General features: G+C 41.4%; 1 long non-coding RNA gene across 1 annotated transcript; it reads right to left on the bottom strand.

Moving 5' to 3' along the window:
* Positions 1-18: 18 nt before the first annotated feature.
* Positions 19-12555, bottom strand: LOC114040520. The gene is made up of 3 exons (XR_003568785.1): positions 12375-12555; positions 8939-9037; positions 19-224 (listed from the first exon to the last, which is right to left on the bottom strand). It is a non-coding gene; the product is annotated as an uncharacterized LOC114040520 (long non-coding RNA).
* Between the last annotated feature and the right edge of the window lie 4614 nt (positions 12556-17169).

The raw sequence follows: 17169 nt of genomic DNA, 5'->3' as shown, positions 1-17169 counted from the left end.
ACCTTGGGAGTCTGGCAGCTCCTGGGATTTTGAAAGAGGAGAAGAGACTGTGATTGAGTTTATTCTTCCAATCTCAAATTCTTGTCATTGCAATGAAGGCTGCTGCCAATTCCTTTAAGACCACCATTCAGGAGCTAGATGTCCCTTCAGGTCACCAATCAGATGCCAGAGTCCCACTGAGATATGCAGTTGGAGGCCAAGGCCCCATTAGGATCAACAACTGACTGGAGAAAGGATGAGACAAACATGAAGAGAGTGGAAGAGAGAAAAAAATAACTGCAAGAAACAATCAGTGGGACCAGTCTCTCCTGAAAGGCCTCCTGGAAAGACAAATCCCCTTAGTTACCTAACTTGGGGGTTCACCCCCTCTTGAAGAGGAAGCTGGCTGTGATGTCTGACCACAAAAACCTTCTTAAAGAAAGAGCCCCAGACTATTCATTAGGACCTGGGATCATAACTTGAGGTTGTCACTCCTCAAAAAATACATCCTGCTTTGTGCCTCAGTCTCTTCATATTAAAAATGGGCCATTTGTCCCCAGTTATCTCTTACATCCCTTCCACCTCTGTCATTCTATGTTCCAAGGTCCCATCAAGGTCTAACATTCCACATCCTATGTGCTCACTCTGTGCCTCTCCAGTTTTGTCTCTGCTCAAAGGGCTCTTCCTTCTCTAATATTGTATGTCTGGAAGCTCCTCTCAGTTTGGACATTCTCTGTTAAAGGTCCCTTTCAACTTAGACATACTCTATTCTGTGCTTAGAAAAAAAAGGAAGTCACAGTCTGGACCCCTCTTTTGCTCCAAAGTCAGTTTTATTGGCAGAGGTGAGAAACTCATTCACTGCAGTTCTTTGAGAATGCTAAAGGACCAACTGAAGAGGACAATGCTTCTAATAGGGAGAAAGGTTCTCCTAAGGGCCTGGTGGGTAGTTGTTGAGGGGTATAGGAAGTGGTATAGGGGATGGTATAGGTATAGGGACTTCATTATTCATTATTTTTGTTGGGAACTCTTCCCAACAAAAATAAGGGTTCTAGTGATCCTGAATTCAGTAATATGGGAAAAAAATATCCCAATCCAAATCTAGGTTGATTCTGAAGTTCCCAGTCTGTCTAGGGTATGAGCAGTAAGTATTGACGTGCTGGTTTAGATATGCTAAAGTCTGTACTAAAGCAAGATTGTTTGAAGGAGCCTACCCAGCAAACCTGCCCACAGAGCTGCTCTTGTGTGAACCAGGGCTGGTCAGGGTGCATAAAGTCTAACTGAGAGTCTCTGGGAATAGAAAATTGCCTGGACTGATTGAGAGAGGCAGCAGGAAGCAGCCTTGGTGAAAGGCTTGAAATCTGTGGAGGACCAGGGGCTGGGCAAGTCAATCCCTGTGAATGACAGCCCAGGCTGGTGGTATAGCTGGGGAGTAGGGAAGGGATGGGAGGGCAATGAGGAGCTTCAGCTGCCAGGGCTGCAGTCCTAGAATCAGAAACCCACAGACTTGGAGGTTACTGCAAATGCTTCATTCCAACCTAGGCCTGAGCATCAATCCCCTGCACAACATTCAGGACTCATGGGCATTCAACCATTGCTAGAGAACTAAGTCATTTCCTTCTGAGGCAGCCTCTTCTACTTTGGGGCAGCTGCCTCGTGGAGGGAGAGCAGTGATATCAGCCTGATCACCCTCCCTTCTCCCAAATAGAAAGAGACCTCAAAGCCTCTCAATCTACCCACTCCTCTCCCAACCATAGAGGGGTAGAAATGTCATCTCTGGGTATCAAGGCAGCCTGTCCACAGTGATCCAACTGAAGACCTAGTCTTGAAAAGTATGAGAGAGTTCTGGAACCCCACAGAGGTCAAATGAATTGTCATAGTCACCCAGCCTACTAGAGCCTTAGAAAATCAGAACCAGGATTCCAAGCCAGGTCCTCTGACTCCAATCCCAGCATTCTGTCCATTACATTTCAGCTGTCTGTCACTTCAGGGAGTGGAGGAACAGGTAAATAGCCTTAAATAAAGTGAAGATGTAGAGGATGTATCTACATGGGAAATGTTGGCCAGGAATAGCACTAAGGAGGGGGAAATGGGGGTGCTAGAGGGAAAACCCTCTTCTCCATAAAATCAGATGTTATTGTGATTCCCTCAGGGATCAAGGCTCAGAGGTCCATCAGGCCAGGCAGGGTGGTTGTAGGCAGAGTGGTTCAGTTGGAGAGTGGGTAGAAAGGCTGGTCCCAGGTGGTCTGGCGGCTCATCCCTAACTTAGTGAATGAGGCAGTGACCTCCAGAGAGACCCCTGGGGGAGAGTAGGGGAAGAGATTTGGAAGTTCATAGATTTAAAGTGGAGGAGGTCCTTGGAGATCATCTTAACCTCAGAGACAAGAAGGAGCTTATCAAGGGGATACACAGAATATTCAGAACATTATGATATCATCCCATCAATTAAGTAACAAAAGTGTTGGTATAACCTTGGAGAAGGAAATTTGATCACTTTATTTTAGTTAGAATGATAATATGCAATAGAATTTATTGCATTTCACATTAAGAGGCATGGGAAGGTTTACTGAAAAGCCAAGGGGCATGGGGTCTGAAAAGGTAGGGAATCCCTGCTCTGAACCAACCATCTGAATCACTGCACAGAGGAAGGGCATGGAGCCCAGTCCTGACACCAACACTTTCTGCTACACTCAGCCCAGGCTTGATTCCTGGTTCCTTCTCACTTCCTACAGCCAAATACAAGCTGGTAGGCTCTCCCAGTTTGGCCAACTGTTCTCCTAGCACACACAATCAGGCTGTGTCTCCAGTAGGACACAACCAAGGAAAACCACACAATTTCTCCTGATGGTAAAACTGGATACCTATCCTCAAAAAGATCAAAATCCCTATAGAGAATGTAGTGTGGGCATTGTTTCCTTCCATCTTCTTTTTTTATTGCATTAATTAAAAATATAGAGTTGTTATTTATTTATTATAAACATTGTTTTTCTTTTAAATTTTCAGTTCCAAATTTTATCCCTCCTTGCCCCTCTTCTACCCACTGAGAGGTAAGCAATATGATATCAATCACAAATATGAAATCATGAAAGCCTATTTCCATATTAGCCATATCAAAAAAGCAAGAAAAATAAAGTATGTAAAAAACAATACTTCAGTTTACATTCAGAGCTCATCAGTTCTATCTTTGGTTGAGAATAACATTTTTTTTTTTATCACAAGTCCTTTGGAATTATTTTGGTCATTGTATAGATCAAAGCAGTAAAGCAGCTAAGTTCTTCCCAGTTGATTATCATTACAACATTGCTGTTACTGTGCAAAATGATCTCCTGTTTCTGGTCATCTCAATTTGCAAGAGTTCATATAGGTCTTCCCATGTTTTTCTCAAGCTACCCCCCCCCGATCATTTTTTATAGCACAATAGGACTCCATCACAACCATATGCCACAACATCTCCAGGCGTTACCCTGTTGGGAAGCTTCCCCTCAATTTCCAATTCTTTGCCACCACTAAAATAGCTACTATAAATACTTTAATATGTATAGATCCTTTCCCTTTTCCCTTGATCTCTTTAGGATACAGACCTGGCAGTGATATTAGTGGGTCAAAATGTATACAGTTTTATGGCTTTTGGGACATAATTCCAAATTGTTCTCCAGAGTGGTGGGACCTGCAGACAACTCTACCAACAATTCATTAGTGTACTTATTCCCCCTCATCCCTTCCAGTATTTGTTATTTCTGATAGATGTAAGGTGGTACCTCAGATTTTTTTTATTTGCATTTCTCTAAAAATTAGTGATTTAGAACATTCTTTCACATGATTATATATAGCTTTGATTTCTTCTTCTGACTGCTCCCAGTTCATATCCCTTGACTACTGATCAATTGGGGAATAGCTCTTATTTTTATAATTTTTACTAGGTTCCTGATATATTCGTGGTAGAAGATATTTATCAGAGAAACATTGTAAAAAAAATTACATTACTTTATTAAGTGTGGTACCTTTTAGTAAAATTGTAGTTTCCCTATCTCTTTTAATTATGTCTATTTTTGCTTCAGTCTGACATCACTGTCTTTTTCCTTCACTTGAAATGCAACAGATTATGCTCCAGTCCTTTATTTTAACTCTGTGTGTGTGTCTTTCTGTGTCAGCTGTGTTTCTTGTAAACAACATATTGTTAGATTCTGGTTTCTAATCCATCCTGCTACCTACTTCTGTTTTATGGGTGAGGTCATCCTTTTCAAATTTTTAGTTATGATTACTCACACGTATTTCCCTCCATCCCATGCATCATGTATTTCCTCCTCCTCCTCCTTTTTCTCTTTCTCTTTCTCTCTCTCTCTCTCTCTCTCTCTCTCTCTCTCTCTCTCTCTCTCTCTCTCTCTCTCTCTCTCTCCTCTCCCTTCTCAAAGGTCTATTTTTCTTTTAACCACCACCTCCCTTAATCTGCTCTTCCTCTTGTGAGGTTCCATCCCCTTTCTATTATCCCTTTCTCCTATTATTCCCTATTGAATAAGATAGATGTCTATATATAACTGAGTATGTATATTCTTCCCTCTTCCCCTTCACCAGATCTGATGAGAGTGAGGTTGAAGCATAGCCCACTAACTACCCTCCCATTTCCCCCACCAGTGTTAAAGCTCTTTCTTGCATGCCTCTTTTATGTGAGAAAAAAATTTCCCATTCTATCTCTGCCTTTCCCCTTCTCCCAGTGGTTCCTTCTTTCTCACTTTATTTTATCTGAGATCACTCCAACATAATTAACTCTCACTCCCAGCCTCTATGTAGACTCATTCAAACTGATGAGTTACATGTATCATCTTCACATATGGGAATGTGATCAATTTAATCGTATTGAGTCCCATATGATTTCTCTATGTTGTTTATGTTTTTATGCTTCCCTGGAGTCTTGTGATTAGGCATGCTTAAAATTTCTCTCTTTCATCAAATGTCCATTTTCTCCTCTGAATGGTCATACTCAGTTTTGCTGTGTAGTTTATTCTTCTTTGTAATCCTAGGTATTTGCCCTCTCAAATATCATATTACAAGCTCCCTAATCCTTTATTATGGAAGCCTCTAATTTTTGTGTGATCCTGACAGTGGTTCCACAATATTTGATTCATTTATTTGTGACTGCTTGTAAAATTTTCTCCTTCACCTGGGAACTCTGCATTTTGGCTATAATAATTCCTGGCAGTCCTCATTTTGGGATCTCTTTAAGGAGGTGATTGGTGGATTTTTTTTTCAATTTTTTTTTAAATTTTACAGTCTGCATCTAAGATATCAGGGAAATTTTCTTGTGTAATTTCTTAAAACAATGCCTAGGCTCTTTCTTTGATCATGGATTTCAGGTAGTCCATTAACCCTTAAATTGTCTCTCCTCTATCTATTTTCCAGTCCAATTTTTTTTCTGATGATATTTTTCATGTTTTCTTCTATTTTTTCATTCTTTTCATTTTGTTTTATTGCAGGAAGCAAGCCATCCTCCACTGAAACAGGCTGTGGATGGAAGGGCCAGTGTTGGGAAGTAACACCTGCCATCACCTTCTAAAGCCCTACATACAACAGTACTGTTAAGTTATGGAGACTATTGAATTTATAGCAGGGGGTGTAATGGGGAGGAAGAGTGGAAATAGCTCACTGGTAGTAATTGTTCATTTGTATTAACTGTATATGAGCTGGTGCCCACCAGGCTGCCATGCTCCAACCTCTCTGACAAGGCTTCCATGCCCCAGCCTTGCTGGAGGGAACCCTGAGTCCCTGGTCCATTCTGACCTCAAGACTCCCAATTCTGCAAGGCAGGTTCTCTGATGTGTTCTAGAGAGGCTTGGGCCTTGTCCTTTGCCCAGCCACTGGCACCCTTAGTGACTCAGGCCTTTCTATTCACCCTGCAGGTGACTCTTCCTATGATCATTGTTGCCCCAAATTAGAGTGAGAGCTCCCTGAGAGCACAGACTCTATCTATTTGTGATGGCAGTTTTTAGCATGGTTCTTGACAAATAGTAAGCACTTACCAGTGCTTTTCATTCATTCATTCATTCATTTACTTTTCAAAAAAAAAACTATTTGTGTTTTGAGCCTTGTCAGCCTGTGTGCTTGTCAGGAAAGTTGACACTGCTGTTGGAGGTAGGAGTGGATTATCAAATGCTGAAGTTCCTATATCATCTGGAAGTGTGGGTTTGGGTGGAAAGAGAATTGGTCAAAGACATGAAAGGTCTTTGACAATATCTGTACCCTTCATTACAAGAGGTAGCTGCTGAACAAGAGTCATTCTCCTATGTCCTCTTTTGGTGACAGAGTATACCCATCAGAGACTCAAGTTTCTAGAAGACACTGGGACTAAGTCCTCAGCTGCATGGCAGATCAGTACAGTGAGGACTCCGAGAAGGCACAGAGTTCTGAGTGACTGAGACAAAGTGTGTACCTCTTCCACTGTGAGTGTGTGTGTGTGTGTGTGTGTGTGTGTGTGTGTGTTTGTGTGTATGGGAGAGTATGTGTGAGAAAGGGTGATTTTATGCTACAGAGATAATAGGAGGGAAGTAGGAGAGACAAATCCAGTAGATACAGTTCCCTTCTTTTCTTTCTCTCTCCTACCATATTTTCATCCCTCTGCCTCAGAACCTCAACATACTTCTCTAGTTTTTCTGAGGGCAGTGACTGTTTCCTTTTTAGCTTTGGATTCCTAGCACCCAGAGCACAGTATGGCATGTTGTAGGCTTTTAATAAATGTTTTTTGACCAATTTAGTGTCACTGAAAATTATGTAACAGTCTTTTGCTTCCCCTTGGTGGTTCAAAAAAAAAAATGTTGAAGAATATTATATCCTGGTCTTTTTTGACATCTAGTGGTCATAGTACACATTGCAGAATTTAGACAGACTGCATTGTAAGGAAAGTTTTAGGCCAGAGAGGGATTCATTATACAATTGAGATACCTGTCTTGTGGCCAATGCAGATACTACACTTTCAGTCTGTCATCATGTGTTCAAATCTGCAATTCATTTTCAAACATATTTTTTATTGAATTTTAGCCAGTGTTATAGCTTATTCTTGGTTAAGCAGGCAGAATGGAACTAAATAAAATACTGCATTCATGAAATACAGAGAGTAAGAATTCTTTCAATGTCAATATGAATTGAGACTAAATCATCAGCATCAACATTATCTATTAAACTCTCCATCATATCAAAAATCACCGGATACAGGATAAGCCTTCAAAACAGTGGTGCCTGTACTGAGCTAATTTTTGCCTCCATTGTGGTTAGGTGGATAAAGTCTTAATGTTTCTCAACCAAAGGAGTCAATAATTTTGAGGACATAAATGCAAAAAAAAAAGAGTGATCTTTGTTTTGAAGGAAATTTATGAAAGAAATATGAAGTTTGACAAAGACTTGGCCAGTGTGAAATCAAGCATTCAGGTAAATATTTGCTCACTTGCCCAGGGCTTCTTGTTATTCAGTCACCCTGTGATGCCTGACTTACGATAATGCCATGGACTTTTATCCATGGAGTTTTCTTACCAAAGTTACTGGAGTGGTTTGCTATTTCCTTCTCCAAAGTGTTCACATTTTAGCAATGAAGAATTGATGCAAATAAGGATTACGTGACTTGTCCACAGTCATATGGTAAGTAGTAAGGCCAGACTTCAACTCAAGTCTTCCTGCCTCCAAGGTCAGTGTTGTATCCACTGCACCACCTAACTGCCCTGTCCAGGCCTAGTAAAAAGAAACAACTACAACAAAACCATAACCCTTGCAGTATACAAAATCAAATGATACTATAGCTGTAATCATTGCCCTCACTAGAAGGGCTTGGATTCCAGTCAAGGCTTTTCTACTTCCAAATCCTGTCTTCCAGCTGAGAGGAGTGATTTTTTCTATTATATTAATAATTAATTATAAAATTAGGATTAGGGCTTTTTCTCTCTATTCCCTCATTCAGGAACCATCCCCTTTAAGTCAGTCAGTCTCTGAAGGAAATTGCTGATAAATGAAATTTTCAAATCCTCAAGGAACATGTTACTTGGTCTAGGGCAGGACCTCAACCAACTTTCCTTCTGCTCAGAGTGTAAACAGAATGTAATATAGGTGAAATCCAGCCGTAAAGCATCTAATATATGCCCTTGCACCGCCCCCCCCCATTGTGGCTGAGGGTAACCCAGCTCATGAAGGAGAAAACCAACCAGAGTGGTCCAGATTGCTACAGGTGGTTGAGTCTTATAATCAAGCTATGTTCTCAGCAGAACTAGCCCACCTTCTCATTAATTGTTCATCTATCAGGGTTAATTTTCACCTGTCAGGAGCACCTCCTTTTCCAAAGGTATTAAAGCATTTAATATAGTTAGAAATATAGGTAGTCTTTCACAACATGACTATTATGAGAGTTCTTTGTATGACTACACATGTATAACCTATATCGAAGTGCTTTCCTTCACAATGAGTGTAGGTGGGAAGGGAGGAAACGAGAGAATTTTGAAATAAAAGAATTAAAAATGAATGTTAAGAATTGTTTTTACATATAACTGGGAAATAAGATGTACAGGCAATGGGGTATAGAAATCTATCCTGCCCTACAAGAAAGTAGAAAGGGAAGGGGATAAGAGGAGGGGGGGTGATGGAAGGGAGGGCAGATTGGGGCAAGGGGTATTCAGAATGCATGTCATCTTGGGGTAGGGGTAAGGGAAACATAGGGAGATATTTTGGAACTCAAAATCTTGGGGGAGTGAATGTGTAAACGTACAAATGAATAAATTATTTTTTAAAAGAAATTAAGGGATTAGTGAATACAGGGAGGTATAGAAATCTCTTTGTGAACTGATGCAAAGTGAAGTAGGCAGAACCAAGAAAACAGTGCATATACATGATAATTATGATAATTTCAATGGAAAGAATATCATGCCAAAATATTAAAAATGCATGGAACAAAATGTTAAAGATAAATTACAATTGAAAAGAAAATAGATACCATCACTCCACACTGTCCAGGAGGTGAGAGATCCACAGCTGTTAGACATTGCACAACTTTTACCAAATGCATCAATCAGTTCTACTCATTTTTCCTTTCCTGAGTAAAACAAAAAAAAGAGTAGTATTTGTCACATGGGATGACTCTCAAAAATAGAGAGAGGGAGAGATACATGAGATGCTCTGGTGATGTAAGAAACTGAAAACATCAGTAAAAATGTTTAAAAACAGGTCAAATATCTCAATGGTAATAATGGAGGGGGGGAAGGAGGAAAGAAAGGGTTTTGGGTTAGTGATATCAGGATATTAGGAGATGCCCTGTTTTCCAGAGGTAATGTCCAGCAAGCAAGGTGTGCCCTGAGCTTGTCATAACAACAATCCTTTGAACTCACTCTCAGGATGATCTCACCTACTGGCAAAATGTATTGATTTGACTAGCACCAGCTCTTCTCTGAGGGACTTATGCTTTTCATTATTATGAAATATCGATAGTTCTTTAGATTTGTTGGAGCTTCCCTATTTCCCAGGGACCTAAGTAGCTGACATCCTGCGGCAGAAAGTCATAAATCGCATCTGACACTCTGACGTATTCTTGTGCTTATAACTGTTAAGTGAACTGAACCAGGGGCTGTACTCCTGTTCCCACCATGCTTACTCTGGTTCTGTACCCTGCTAAATGATCACAAGGCTCAATGACCCCTAAGAATTGAGACAATCACAATGCTCAATGATTGTAATAACTTAGGAACTGTTGCCACAGGATCCAAGAAAGCCAGTATTGTCACAAAAATGCCTACATGCGTGGGCCTGACATGGGAATTGTTTACTCAAGACTTAAAAATGACTGTGTGGTGGTCCTGTCTTTTGTGATTTTCATGCATAAAAACCCTACTCCTGCAATAAACCATAAGACCTTCTTCTCTGGAGGATTTCTGTTTCCAAACATTTTCCTCACTTTTAAATTAACCTTCTGTTTGATTTCTGACTCGCCTGTCTCTAGCCTGCTTTGTTCCACCCTGGGCCACTTACAGGTTAGAGACTGGTTCCTCTCTAGTTAACAGTGATCATCAATGGAAGATCTCAAACTATACTACAAATCAGTGGTTGTGAAAACAATTGTTGTTTCCTGGCTCTATTTCCAGTTTTCTTGGCAAAGATACTGGAGTGGAGATGAGGAACTGAAGCAAACAGGGATAAGTGATTTCTCAAGGGTCACACAGCTGGTAAGTAAGACCAGATTTGAACTCAAGAAGATAAGTCTTTGTGACTTCAAGCCCAGTGGGACACCTAGCTGTTCAGAAAACAATTTTAACTCATTAAAAATTGGGAGATTAACCAATGGAAAAGATTAGCTACACAATATATAGAAGCAAACAAATAAAAGTGTTCAATACATTCAGCAGGTGGTGTGGGATGGGGTACAGGCAGGGAAAGACACACTATTTGATTAAAAAAAAAGAAGAACGGGTAAGGAAAAGATGTTTGCCAGAAATTGGATGATATCAACACCACACAGCACTGATTAAATTTAAATACAAAGAGATACAAAAAAGAGATGTAAAAAGGGAATCAATATCAAATTAGAGGATTAAGAGGAAATTAATTTTCCCATTTATCAATAGGGTGAGGGATCATAACAGAATAAGCAATGGAGAGGATCACAGAGAATTAAATGAATAATTCTTCTAGAAAGTTAAAATCTTTTTGCATGAACAGAACAAATGAAGTTAAAATGAGAAGGGTAACATTTAAGGGAGGAAAAACATCTTTGCGGTAAAGTTCTCTAAGGACTGTTGCATGTGCAAGATACAGTAGGAACTAATTCCAGTTTCCAAGATGAAGAATCATTCTCAAATAAATCCAAGGACATGAACAATAAGTTTTCAAAGGAAGAAATCCAAGCCATTCATAGTCCTATGACAAGATGCTCCAAATCCCTTATAAAGAGAGAAATGCACATTAAAACAACTCTCTTCTTTCAGTCTGTAAATCATAGAGATCCACAGGTTCAGGGACAGTACCCTCTTTATGTTGCACAACAAGGATATATGGAAATGCCCTTTTCACCAGATGCTGGTTGAAACCAGAATAAAAAATAAATATACCATTAAATTAAATGACACCAAACAAAAGACATGCTGTGGAAAAAGGGAGGGGAATAGCTCCTAGAGTCTCAGGTGCTTTGTGGCCCTAGCTGTAGACCCTGGCATGGACACCACAGGGCTGGCACCCCACTGGAGGGGATGCAGTAAAAAAACCTGCAGGGTGGGGGAGGGGAAGATAGATTAAAAACCTGCAGATTGGGATTGATATATCCCAGGTTTTGCAGTTTAGTCAGGATTTTTTTTTAAAGTCCTATTTTTTTAATTCAGGTGGTCCACATTACTTGATAAAAAAAAAATTCTGGAATACCGTAAGATCTTGGCCAAGTTCAAGTAAACAAACTTTTCAAGATGCTGAAGCTACCACCCCCTCCCCCCCCAAATGGAGAGCACCTGGTTGTATGTCTCTGTATTCTGGGCCCAAACCTACAGGCATTTAACTGATTGGAAGAAACTGATCCCAGATAACTCCCATCATCATTAGCCAACTTGAGATTCTTTACACTGGGATAAAATAAATATCCTTAAGAAATATTTTGATGAAGCTAGAAAGAAAATTAAATATCCAGAGTCGGAACCTTTTAATAAATTACTACCCTAAACCACTAAATAGAAACCTCTTGTAATATGGATTCTTTTAAAGAAACCTTAAATGGAATGAAATAGAATGGGGAAAGGATAGAAGAAATTTGTGCCCTCCAGAATGATAGAATTGTATTGCTTAATTAAAACAGTAAAAGACGGATTTGCTGGTTTGTAGGACCAAGTCACCTTTGGCAGAAAAGATTTATCCACCCATTTCTGAGAAAAATTCACCCTCTTGGCTCTAAGGATGAGGAAGGGAAGGGGGAGGCTAGTTCCTAGACTTTCTCCTTTCTTCCCAGCCCCAAGGTCAAGCCAAGGATGGGAGCAATGACGGATGGAAGAATGGAAACTTCCACCTGAGGAAGGGAGGGAGGGAGTGTCCTCAAAGGCTTTTCCCTTCGGAACTCCATGCCATCCCACCGTAAAGACCCAGACCTCCAGACAAAGGCCTGGGTAGGCAGGAAGCACCAGGCAGGAATCAGCCCTGGAGGAGCAGAGACACATAGGTACATATGTGTACACCCTTATACACATAGACGTGCATGATCCTACTTACAGGCACAACATATGCATAGACAAAGGTAATAATACTCCCACAACCTCCCATCCATGCCCACACACATTTCCTTGGGCACTAAAACAAGCCAATTTGCGGTAGGGGGAGGTTCAGGAGGAGGTTGAAGAGGAACCAGAAGAGAATATAAGGGGGCATGCGGAGGGGCAGCGGAATGAGGAGGGGGAAGGGCTTACCACATACACACGAAGGCAGGACAGTGCGGAGCTTCTGGGATCCTTGAGCAGGGGAGGGGAGGGGAGGAGAGGGGAAGGGGAGAGGTTTATGGGTAGGCAGATCTCCAGCTGCTCTCGACACCCCGCCGTCCAGATTCGTGGGAAAAGGGAACTTATTTCTCCTTCTCCATTTCCTCCTCTTCCTCCTCCACAGACAAAGAGGACTGACCTTGGTGGAGGATGGGAGGGGTGGGCATGGTGATGTCACGGGAGGGAAAGGGATAGTATCCATCCAGAAGACAGGAAACACAGACAAAGAGGACTGACCTTGGTGGAGGATGGGAGGGGTGGGCATGGTGATGTCACGGGAGGGAAAGGGATAGTATCCATCCAGAAGAGAGGAAAGAGGGAGAAGAGGGGGGAGGGACCTCCCTGGCTTTTCTTTCAACTCCCATTATGCAGCCTGGCGCAAGGAGGGGGTCGCAGTGCATCTTCCCCTCGGAGGAGGGCACAGGTCTGAGCAGGGTCCCAGATTCCTGAGGGAAGGCTGCTGGGTCGAAGGAGGGGTAGGACGGAGCTAGCGGCAACTATGCTCACCTTGACATTATCAGGGGTCAGCTCCTTTACCGAAAATTTAGAGGGGGAGGGCATGGATAGTGGATGGTTTGGTGGGTGGGGGTGTCCTGGGCTCCACATAAGGGAACAGCACAGTAGCCTCAGCAGCAACAGCAGAACACCAGCCCATGAATGGGACTTGGATTCCTGACAACCCCCAGAGCAGAGGAGGAAAGTGGTGGTCTGGGGAAGAGGGGGATCTTAGACTCCTTTCTCCAGGCACAAGGAGACAAAAACAGGTATGGGCTGGGAGGAGCCCGGGAGGATTACAGGCATGCGTTCATGTCTGCTCTGACCACATCTAAGTTGTTGGAAACTGGAGGCAATTGCTGCTGGGCAACTCCCTCCACGAATGAAGAAGAGTTGAGGCAGAGAGCTGGGGACCCTTCCAGGCTCCAGGATGCTGCCCTACCCACAAGGAGCATCGCCTAAGGGACTCAGAGCCCCTGAGAGGGCCCAGGAACCTAGCCAGGAGTCTCTGGAGACTGAGAAGAAGGCATCTTGATCAGACAGCTGCAAGGATAGAGACTGGACACCTGAGGTCAGTAGTGGACTCCCTGAGAAAGAAAGTCTCTCCACTGACACCTTCCCTCCCTGCAATTTGTACTCTCAGAAACTTGCCTAGAACATGGAGACTTTAGATGACTCAGCCCCCTCAATAAATACAGGAGGTAGGTGGTGGAGGGTTGAGGATCAGCAAAATACTCTCTCCCAGGTCACCTCTGCCTGAGAAGCTGAGGAGACCAATGACCGTGCTCTTCTACATCTATGAGAGAGGGACAGCCATGTCAGAGGATAGCCAAACACATGAGCCCAAGGAAATGGACCGGTAACCATGCCCAGATACCATGCACCAGGCAAAGTGTAAATGTAGCCCACTGATAAGGACAAAACCGGGAAGAAATATGCACAAAAAAAAATGGCTGGTCTTAGCTATAAAGGATATTTTTTAAATAAGTAGCAAATTTTGGCCATGAGTTTTCCAGTGTCAAATCAAGAAAGCCCAAGCATAGTGTAAAAGAAAATTTACCCTGGAGTACTCAAAATCAGACTTTGAGGGAGAATCTAGATGGAATCTTTGTAGAAGTAGTATAGCTGGGGCCCCAATCTGGCTCCTCTAACTCCATATCCCACTGTTCTTGCTGTTGGAACACAACTCCATCCTGAACACAACCTCTCCTTCAAGTCTCTTCTGTGTGTTCCATATCTGCTACTCCAGTTCCATCTTTGCCCAGTCTTTACCTCGACATCAAATGGTTCTAAAGGATCATAAACTTAAATCTCTGCCTCAGATCACCCTCAGAATCTACTTAGTTGAATCCCTTACGCTAGAGAGCAAAATGAAACCCAAGGAGGTAAAGGGGCTTGCCTCAAATCACATTTAGGATCAGAGATGTAGATTTGGAAGGGACCTAAAAGGTCAGCTAGTCCAAACTTCTCATTTTACAGAAGAAAAAACTGAAACCCAGAGTGGTGATGGGAGTTGTCTGATGTCACACAGCTAGAAAGGTAGGATGTGAACCCAGATTTTCCCGACTCAGGATTGAGCAATGTATCTACTACTTTCTACTGCCTCTTGTACTCTCATCTCACTAGTGTGCTCTCATTCCTCTAGATGTTCTAAGACTACAAGGATGAGGGGAAAATTTATTTTATCAATGTCAAAAGAAAAGTCATTTCCAAAAACCATCCAATTTCACCTTGTGAACATTTAACAGGTACTAATGGGCGTGAACTGAATTTTTGGGGAATTTTCTATTTATATCCTACTCTCTCTCTAAAGCAGGGGTTCCCAAACTTATTTGGCTTAATACTCCCTTTTAAAAAAAATTACTCAGCACCCCCCTGTAGATCTATTTTTAACACTTTATTGTTTTTTTTCCCTGAACTTTGCATCATATAAAAATATATAAATAAATGTATGTATTTTTAAAAGTGATGCTGCTTAAATGTAATAATTTATTGTAAATTTGTGGGGTTTTTCCCACATTGACATTTTGATAATGCAATATCTTATCATGTAACTGTATAGTGTCATATAGTAAACAGGTGATTACACACATATCTTCCTGCTGATACATGTTGGACTTCCCAACATTGTGTGACATGCTTGCCTGCCAACACTTGCTTGATAACACCTGTTGGTGGACTTGACTACTGACAGGTTATAACGTTCATTTTGTGTGTTTATTTGGAAAACAATTTAATTTCTATGATTTTAACTCTGTTACACAACAGATTAAACATGTATGAATGAGTTTTCAAAATTTTTCTTATCTTCTCTTCTTTCCTTATGCTTCCAGCGCCCCCTTATTTTTATTCAAAACCCACTCCCAACTGCACCTAAGGCTACTACTGCCTCCCTGGATTGTTCTAACACCCCGGAGAGGGCTGTACCAGTCACTTTGGAATGTAGGGAAAAAGTGAGAAGTACTGATCCCAGTTTTACCTTTTGCCTAAATGAGTTTTCAAGGATTTACACAACAGCTCTGGTAAGATGATATATCAATATCATTATCTATATCTATATCTATATCTATCTATCTGTATATAAACATCGTTTCAGCACAAAAGGCACTTGAAAGCTCTACCAGATATCCTCTGAGTAAACCACCTAATCTAGTAATACTCAAATATGAATCAGAGGGACACCGTGAAGACATGGGCACGATGGATAGTGCAACGGGTCTAAAGTCAGGAAGACTCATCTTCCTGAGTTCAAATCTGGCCTCAGACACTTATTATCTGTGTGATCCTGTGCAAGTCTCTTTACCCTCTTTGACTCAGTTCTTCATCTGTAAATGAGTTTGAGAAGGACATGGCAAACCACTGCAGTATCTTTGCTAAGAAAACCATAAATGGGGTCATGAAAGGTCAGACACAACTGAAAAATGATAGACCATGGTCAGATGGACCCAGACTGACACTGGTCATCTGTCATCACCACGGACAACATTGTATTCTGTATCATCATCAAAGAAAAAGGACAGATGCACTACAAAAGCTGGGTCCAGGGAAATCACTTCCCAGAAAACCTCATTCTTCCTCAAGTTGCTTTGCTATGTTGTCAGAGTAATGAAATTCATGGTACAAAATGCCATTTCAATTCCTTTTCACAATCACACAGAGTACCATTGACAATGAATTGGTAAAGGGTCAGTGTCAAATTCTCCAAAGTATTTTTAAATTTCAGTTCCAAGTCCTGTGTGATCAGACTAATGTCTACCAGTATTTCTCCACGACATGGGTTTGATCTGGTAAAAAAACAATTAGTTTTTCCCCAAAGGTAGCAATGTTATTCCTGGAGCCCTAAAGCAATCTTTTTTATAATTCTCTAATTAACTCATCCCACTCACCACAATGGCTCTTCAGAAAATTTTCATCCCCCCTCAAACCATAATTCCTTCCCACACCAACCCACCCTCTCAGCTGAGAACCTTGCCTCATCTTTTACTGAAAATATTGAGGTCATTCCTTGAGAGCTCCTTCTTCTCCCCTTTTCTTGCTCTCACATCACTCAGATGCCTTCTGCCACTGTCTCTTCTTCCACCCTTGCTTCACATAGAGAGATGTGTGTGTTCCATATTAAGCCAAACCTGTCTCTGCCTGCAAAAAATACCTTTCCAAAACATTTTCCCCAGCAGTTGGCTCCCTCTATTATCCACATTCTCTCACTTATCTTCAATATCTCGCTATGCACTAGCTGCTTCTTCTTGCATACCAACATGTCTAAGCCTCCCCTATACTTAAAAATATCTCTCCCTGAATCCATTCTACCCTTCTAATTATCATCCTATATATCACTTCCCTTTTGTGGATAAACTCCTGGAAAAGACCATTTACAATAGTCACCTCTATTTGCTTTCCTCTCTCATCTCAAATGCTTTACAATCCAGTTTCTGCCCTCATCATTCAACTGAAACTTCTCTCACTAATGTTGCTAACCATTTCTTAGATGCCAAATCTAATGTTCTTTTCTCATTCTTTACCTTTCCTGATCACTTTGCAGCCTTTAACACTGTTGTTCACCCTTCTCTTGATACTTTTGTCTACCTTTTGTGATTTTATTCTCTCCAGGATGTCCTTTTAATCAGTTAATAAATATTTATTTAGTGCCTACTATATGTCAGACACTGTACTAAGCATTGGAAATACAAAGATAAAAGACAGTACCTGCCCCTAAGCACCTCACCGTGGTCAC

Source organism: Vombatus ursinus, unplaced genomic scaffold, assembly GCF_900497805.2.
Source record: "Vombatus ursinus unplaced genomic scaffold, bare-nosed wombat genome assembly UNPS02013336.1, whole genome shotgun sequence".
Classification (NCBI taxonomy): domain Eukaryota; kingdom Metazoa; phylum Chordata; class Mammalia; order Diprotodontia; family Vombatidae; genus Vombatus; species Vombatus ursinus.
Note: the sequence above shows the minus strand (reverse complement) of the source record. Positions and strands in the feature narration are given on the sequence as shown.